The following is a 6990-nucleotide window of genomic DNA, read 5'->3' on the forward strand; positions in this document are numbered from 1 at the left end:
CAAAGGCAGAGCAGGATACCCAGGGCTTAGCTTACACCTATCACCCTTTCTAGTCCCTGGGCGACCATAAGCAGGCTAAGGGAACTCATATTAATGTTAAAAAACCTCATAAAGTGAAATTCCCATACCATGGGACCTTTAAACATATAGTTCCTCATGGCCTGGTAGCAAATGGCCAGTGGTCGGTCCTGGGCCACGATCTAGGGGTTAAAAAACATCTGTTGTACACTAGATCACTTAGTGATACTGGCCACTAATTAAAGTTGAAATGAAAACATACCTCAACACAGCACATTGTATGACACTGCAGAAAGGACAGGACGAAAACACAAAAGAACATCAGTCAACATAGATTAGCAGTTAAGCTTCACCTGCCAGGAAACAGCTTACATGATGTACTACAGGATGATCTGACGCCACTGCTGCATTCCTAGGGATATGTGAAGCGAAGATCAAAGAAATCCTCCAAATCCTCGTACAGGAGAGCGCTCGGTCTACACACAGTGGCAGGGAGGCGTAAACTCTGTGTCCGGCACATCAGTCGGACAGACAGCGATGCAGCACAAATATACAGAGGCTTCACTCTCCAAATAACGCAAAATAATTGCTTGTAAACTTTCACAAAGGAAAGGGATTTCTGCATTCTTCCCTGAGCTCGCTCAAATTTGCTGCGCATGGATTTTTAGCAGATACAATAAAAACAGCAATAAAGGAATTGGAAAAGGAACAATGGTGTGGATTATAAAGCCAGGCTGGGCAATAACATGGTTTATTAGTCAAAACAATGCGAGTCAGTGCCATATAAAGCAAGGCAGGATTATGGCTCTTAAATACACTGTGTACATTGAGATATGGCTTATACAGCAAATGTATACAAACCAGCACAGTGGCTCACAATTCAAACAATGGAGTAGTTTGCTTTCTAAATCAGGACTAATAAATACAATGTTGGTAAGATGGCTCATAATTTTAAACAAGCCAATGCTGAGACTTTTGAATCCAAATAACTCAGTACTTTGCCTTACAATACTGCATCTCTACTTACAATACTGCAAAGGACTGTGTGCTCATGAATAAACTATGCACACAAAGATATTGCATGTGTAGTAATCCTGCAGAGCCAACTGTTACACAACAGGCCACCAACACAGAAATGAACACTAACATATTTACACTTTTTTTGTAATATCATCTTCTGTGCCTGTAGAGAGAGAGAGAGTGAATGCGAGAGAATCTCATCTTGGGTTCAGAAACTACGCGTGTTACAATTTGGGGGAGCTGGGATCCAAAAATATGAAGGTTAGCATGTTGGGTAGAACCTAGTCTCCCATTGCCAGACCTTCCTCCACAGCGCCGCGGAAGAAGGCACGAGACAAGCGCATAAATACTGATGATTGGCTGAGGTTGAGTAAAATTTCATGGTAAGCCAATCAAAGGTAGAGTTGGGCGGGTGTTTGAAAGAACGCATAATCCTGAAGGGACTGAACGACATATAATCAAACTTTTTTGGCTGACACACTAGTTACTGATTTCTCTGTAAAGAGTTAGATAATAAAGACATATTTCAAGGAGAATTAAGTGTTATGGAACTGTCTGGTGTTCCTCTGTGAGTGTCTGTATGTTCTGTTTCCTGTTTTATTTTGAAATCTGGTCTCTGTCTCGTCTTGTTTCTAGTTTTACTTCTTGTCTGTCTGTCTCTTTCTATATATTTTATTTATCTTAATAACTTCCTCCCCCCGTTTCTTTTCTCTATGTACAGTGTATATTATATATTTTAATTATTGTCATTTTATTTATCATAATTATGTGGTAGTGTCTTGGGTAGAGGAGCTGAGCAGGCGTGGAGGAGACCTTTTATTTAAATTTCCCGCTGTCCGTCCTGTCCTGTGGTCCTTTGGCCCTGCTCTGAGCATTTGGCCTTCTTTTAAACAGCTTTTTAGAACCGAACGAGGTCTTTTAAGGAGATTTTAAGTGTTTTACTCACACCGGGGGTGTGAATAAACCCTAACCCTAACCCTAACCCACCATCATGTCAACAAACTGGAAAAAAAAAAAAACCTCCTTATACGTTCCTGAAACTAACCGAGCGCTCCGGAGAATAATAAAATGTTGTATATATGTTACATGTTCATTTTATACTGTTTAGAAAGGAAAAACTTGATTTTTCCTTTTTTAGTTTCCGCTGGCGTTTCTGCTACTTCTTCTCCTCTAGGAAAACAGCCACATAACATTGTGGTATACGGGAGGACAATGTAGGGTACATTGTCTGTATGCTCAAATAAGCTGTGCATTGTAGGCATTTTCCAGTGGACTATGTAGTGAATTAAATTTTACGGCGGATAATTCGAGCACCACTACAAAATGGCAAATAGGGATGAGCGACTACAGCATTATCTGTATCTGTATCTGTATCTGTATCTGTTTACCACATGAACTATCTGTATCCGTATCCGTACTCGGACTGGGCGGGGCCTAACCCGGAAGTGGTCAGATTTAACCCGGAAGTGGGTCTGGTTGTCTTGAAATGGGCGGGGCTTTAACCAGTACGTTATTTAAGCATGCAATTGATATGTGTTGATCAGAAATTGTTATATTTATTGCTGATTAGAAAACCATTTACACGACAGCATCGAGCTTCAGATCCATGGTGTTGTCATGGTAACAAAAAGTTTTGCAACAATGAATACAACACATGCGGTTGCAATTATGAAGTAAAATGTAATAAACAAGAGTTTTCATACTCAGTATAACTTTCTTTTTTTAACTTTTAATTTTTTTAGGATCAGTGTGATTTTTGTTTTTGGTTCTTTTTTATTTCCACACCAGGTATGTGTGAGTGTGAGTGTGTGTGCGAGTAAAAGAGAGACACAGAGAGAGAGAGAGAAAGAGAGAGAGAGGGTGTGGGGGGGGGGGGGGGGCAGATGCTGTTTCTCAGATCTGCATTGACTTTAATGAAGCCAGCTGAAGGTTAAAAAAAAAAAATATATCTCCGACGGCAAAGACGCATCGCGAGTCGCATTTACACCGAGCAGCATGTCTGAAACCCCACGGTTACCAGAAACCTACTGGTTACTATGTAAGTACTACAAACCGAAGTTAAAAAACAAACCTGAAGCTGAAGAAACCCTAAATGTTAACAGAACAGACCCGCGGAGAGGGATAGAGAGAGGGAGTGAGAGACAGAGAGAGAGAGAGAGAGATAGAGGGAGCGCTGTTCTCCGTGTTCTGTGTGTGTGTGATTGAGCCGAGCGTGTGTGTGTAGGGGGGGGGGGCGCTGTGACTATCACAGAACGCAGCGCGGTCAGCTGAGGATTCAATCCGAGTACAGATATTGACTCGCATCACTCCTATAATACTTGTACTCGGCAAAAGTGCTTTATCCGTACCGGATACTCGTTTCAGCCGGGTACTCGGATCATCCCTAATGGCAAACACACTATATTGTGTACTATTTCCCTGAAAGGGAACGGTTTCATACACAGCTACTGTCTATCTCTGGGTCTCACAGCTCACTCCGGCACCGCATGGCACACACCGACCACGTAATGCTTCTCCATTGTTACCGCTGAGCAGCTTAATCTGCGGGAGCGCCATCAGCCGTGGCACACACCCGGAGGGAATCATGACTCAAATGAAAACACAGCAACACACAGACACAAAAACAGTAGGGCACGCGTAGGCGTAATTAACAGATTTACGTCTCCAATATTTAAAACTGGCCAGCGCAACCACCCCACAAAATTTCCGTTACATAAATAACGACATTTGCACTATATTTTCATGCAGGAAAGGCCCAAATTGTTGCAGAAAAATGTACCAGAATGTAGGAAGTGAAGTGTTTGATATGCTCAAAATTAACCAATCCCTCCCCCCCAATGTTGAAACTCAAAGTGACGCCCTTGCGTCCTCCTCACCTATGAACAGCTGGCTGTTGAGCTGCAGGTGGATGTGCCCGTCGGCCGGAGCCTCCTGTGTGGCGACAGGAAGTTCATCCAATCGAAGCGACGCCTCCTTGACGTTCCGCTCGGCCCGGACGCGATGCCACCGGTTGTCATTCAGAGGGACGCTTGAGTCCACGCGGACCTCCAGCGGCCCGTTACCAACATCGAAGGAGAAAAGCACCCGAGTAGAGGCTGACAGGAGGGAGAGGGGGACACAGGAGGCAAGACGAGGGAGATCAGGGTCAGGATTTCACACCATTTTAAACAAAATTAAAGCTTTGGCGCATAGCTTCTTTAAAATAATGAACGTCCGTAACATTCAAGCCATTACCAAATGAGTTGTTTCTCTCAATATTTCTCAGTATAACTATATTCAGAAGATTGTGGCGTCCGGTGACTTTCCCACGCAGAAAGTGAAGATAATTACCTCTTTTGAAGTGTCCATCATGTTTTTATTATCCTCCGTGTCCTCCTTGGCTACTAGCACCTATGTGGAGTAGGGGTGGATGGAGTGTGATCACGGAAGGCTTGTGTCATGTGGATGCATCAACAGAATTTTTATCACTACTTAGAATCCTCATGGGGGCGACAGAAACTATCCTCTATAGCTTTAACAGAGTGATCCCCCTCATTGAGTATTCTTTCAAAGGAAATGTGTGGTTCTCATATCTCACAGCTGTAGATTCCGACTTTTTTACAAGCCAATACATCAGTAGGGTTAGGCTGACTACAGTATATCCGTCAATAAAGTGGATGTGTGTGGTCTTGTGGAGGTTCTTCAACTTTTATTTTCTTAAAGGAAGTTTGATTTGCAGACTGGCGTTAAACACAACCGTCACAAGAATACTGATGGCAATATCAACTTCTACTTACCTATCAGCTGATGAAATGTGAACTTCGTTAAAAACCTACCTCACTAAAATAAACTACCACTGTATTAAAGTGATATTTCCAGCCTTCCCTCTTGACATATAGTTCAATTACGTATTTATATACAAGTAATTTTTCTAGCAATTTGGCCTCCTAATGGGTGTCTTGATGGATCCGATATGGCAGATATGGAGAAATTGAAACTTTTTAAGAAAGTTCAACAACAATGGCTTTGTTAGTACAGGAAAAACTACAACTTCTGGGAAAAAGGGGGCAGTGCGAGTTTTTACGTCAATGTTTTTTGGTTTTGTCCTTATCAATAAGATTTACCAACGCTCTCTTTTAAAGTTCTGCGCTAACCACAACCCCTTGACTTGCTTAGGGCCTCGCTTTTTTTGTCATTGCACACCATATAGGCGTAATTTACCCCCAACAATAATCAAAACTGGGCTTTTTCCGAAATTTCTGTTCCTTTTTTTTCAACACTTTGGTTGCTTTTTTTCAACATTTGTCGCCATTTGACGGTTTCATCACTTGTTTCAACACAGATAGTTAGAGATCTCTATCTCTATCCCTTGGCTCACAAATATCTAGGGCTCAAGGGAAATGGTGTTTGTATAGGCAGCTAAAGATTGCTTTTCAAATATCTACCATCCCTATCCAGACATGTGAGGTGAGCCAAACAACATACTGTTGAGAAATTCTCAGCTCCTAGGCTGGAGTTTTAGTTATTATAAATGTCAACGGGGATGTTTTATGAGATTTCTTTTACATCTGGAATGGAACAGTTTCACTTTTTTTCACGTTCAACGATCCCTGTCAAGTTCACTCCGACAAAAGTAGTCGATTTTGGAGACTAGCGGCATCTCATCTTTCGTGTTTTGGAAGGAGAAGATGTATTACTCTGTGAGCACAGAACAAGATGAAACAATATCCCAGCATCACACGGTAACTTCATTTAGAAGCTGTTCTCTGAGGAAGTTGGCAACAGAGCAGCAGTATTCAGAGCTGGAACATGCACACTGACAATGATTTCCCGGAGGAGAGAGGCTGTCGGTGCGGCAGTGCCGCTGTATAACATTCTGTGTGTCCCCCTTCAAATCCCATTTTTATGAAAATGCAGCACAATACATAAAGCTACAAACTAAAGCCAACAAAACTGGGGAAATGGGCTTATTGAGCTACAAAAAGCAACTATAGGACATCTATAGTTGCTATGACGATGACTAACTATACAACACCTATAGTTGCTTTTTCTAATTACTGATTGAAGCCATCTATACAAGACGTGTTATTATGGATCCCATGCAATTTATAGGTAACTCCCGTTTGGTTGGTGTTAGGTTAAGGTTAGGATAACAAATTGGGTAGCATTCACACAGCAGCTACCCGCTTTACCCATACCAAAAAAACGCTACTGCCCTCCAGGATACTTTGATATAAATTACGTCTGTAACCTCCGAGTTTTACATAGATCCAGATTAAGAGTTGGATTTCCAGGTTTCACTGACCCATCACTCTAATCCGGATTACAGCTCCACCCTCCGGTTCCTACTCACAGCTCAGTTCGATCCGGATGAAGTCTTTGATGCCCAGGTTTTCCAGGAACACGCCGGACGAGGCCGTGGTTTTAAACAGGAAGGAGATATCTGCGCTCAGCTCTCCGTGGAAGGTGGGGAAGTGGAGGTACGACGTCTCTTTGTCGAAGAACGCAGCGTTCCAGAAGTTCTCTGAGAAACATGATGATGAAAACACTGTCAAGATCTTTAAAGGTCCCATGACATGGTGCTCTTTGGATGCTTTTATGTAGACTTTAGTGCTCCCCTATTACTGTATCTGAAGTCTCTTTTACATGGACCTTAGGGGTCCCCTAATACTGCATCTGAAGACTCTTATATAGACCTTAGGGGTCCCCTAATACTGCATCTGAAGTCTTACATAGACCTTAGTGGTCCCTTAATACTGTATCTGAAGTCTCTTTTATATAGACCTTAGTGGTCCCATAATACTGTATCTGAAGTCTCTTTTATATAGACCTTAGTGGTCCCCTAATACTGTATCTGAAGTCTCTTTTATATAGACCGTAGTGGTCCCCCAATACTGTATCTGAAGACTCTTTTGTATAGACCTTAGTGGTCCTCTAATACTGTATCTGAAGTCTCTTTTATATAGACCGTAG

General features: G+C 42.2%; 1 pseudogene; it reads right to left on the reverse strand.

Annotated features, from left to right (window-relative positions):
• The window catches only part of LOC116698801 (contactin-associated protein-like 4), a 421932-nt pseudogene that overhangs the window by 191275 nt on the left and 223667 nt on the right, over positions 1-6990 (reverse strand).

This window comes from Etheostoma spectabile, chromosome 12, assembly GCF_008692095.1.
Source record: "Etheostoma spectabile isolate EspeVRDwgs_2016 chromosome 12, UIUC_Espe_1.0, whole genome shotgun sequence".
Classification (NCBI taxonomy): domain Eukaryota; kingdom Metazoa; phylum Chordata; class Actinopteri; order Perciformes; family Percidae; genus Etheostoma; species Etheostoma spectabile.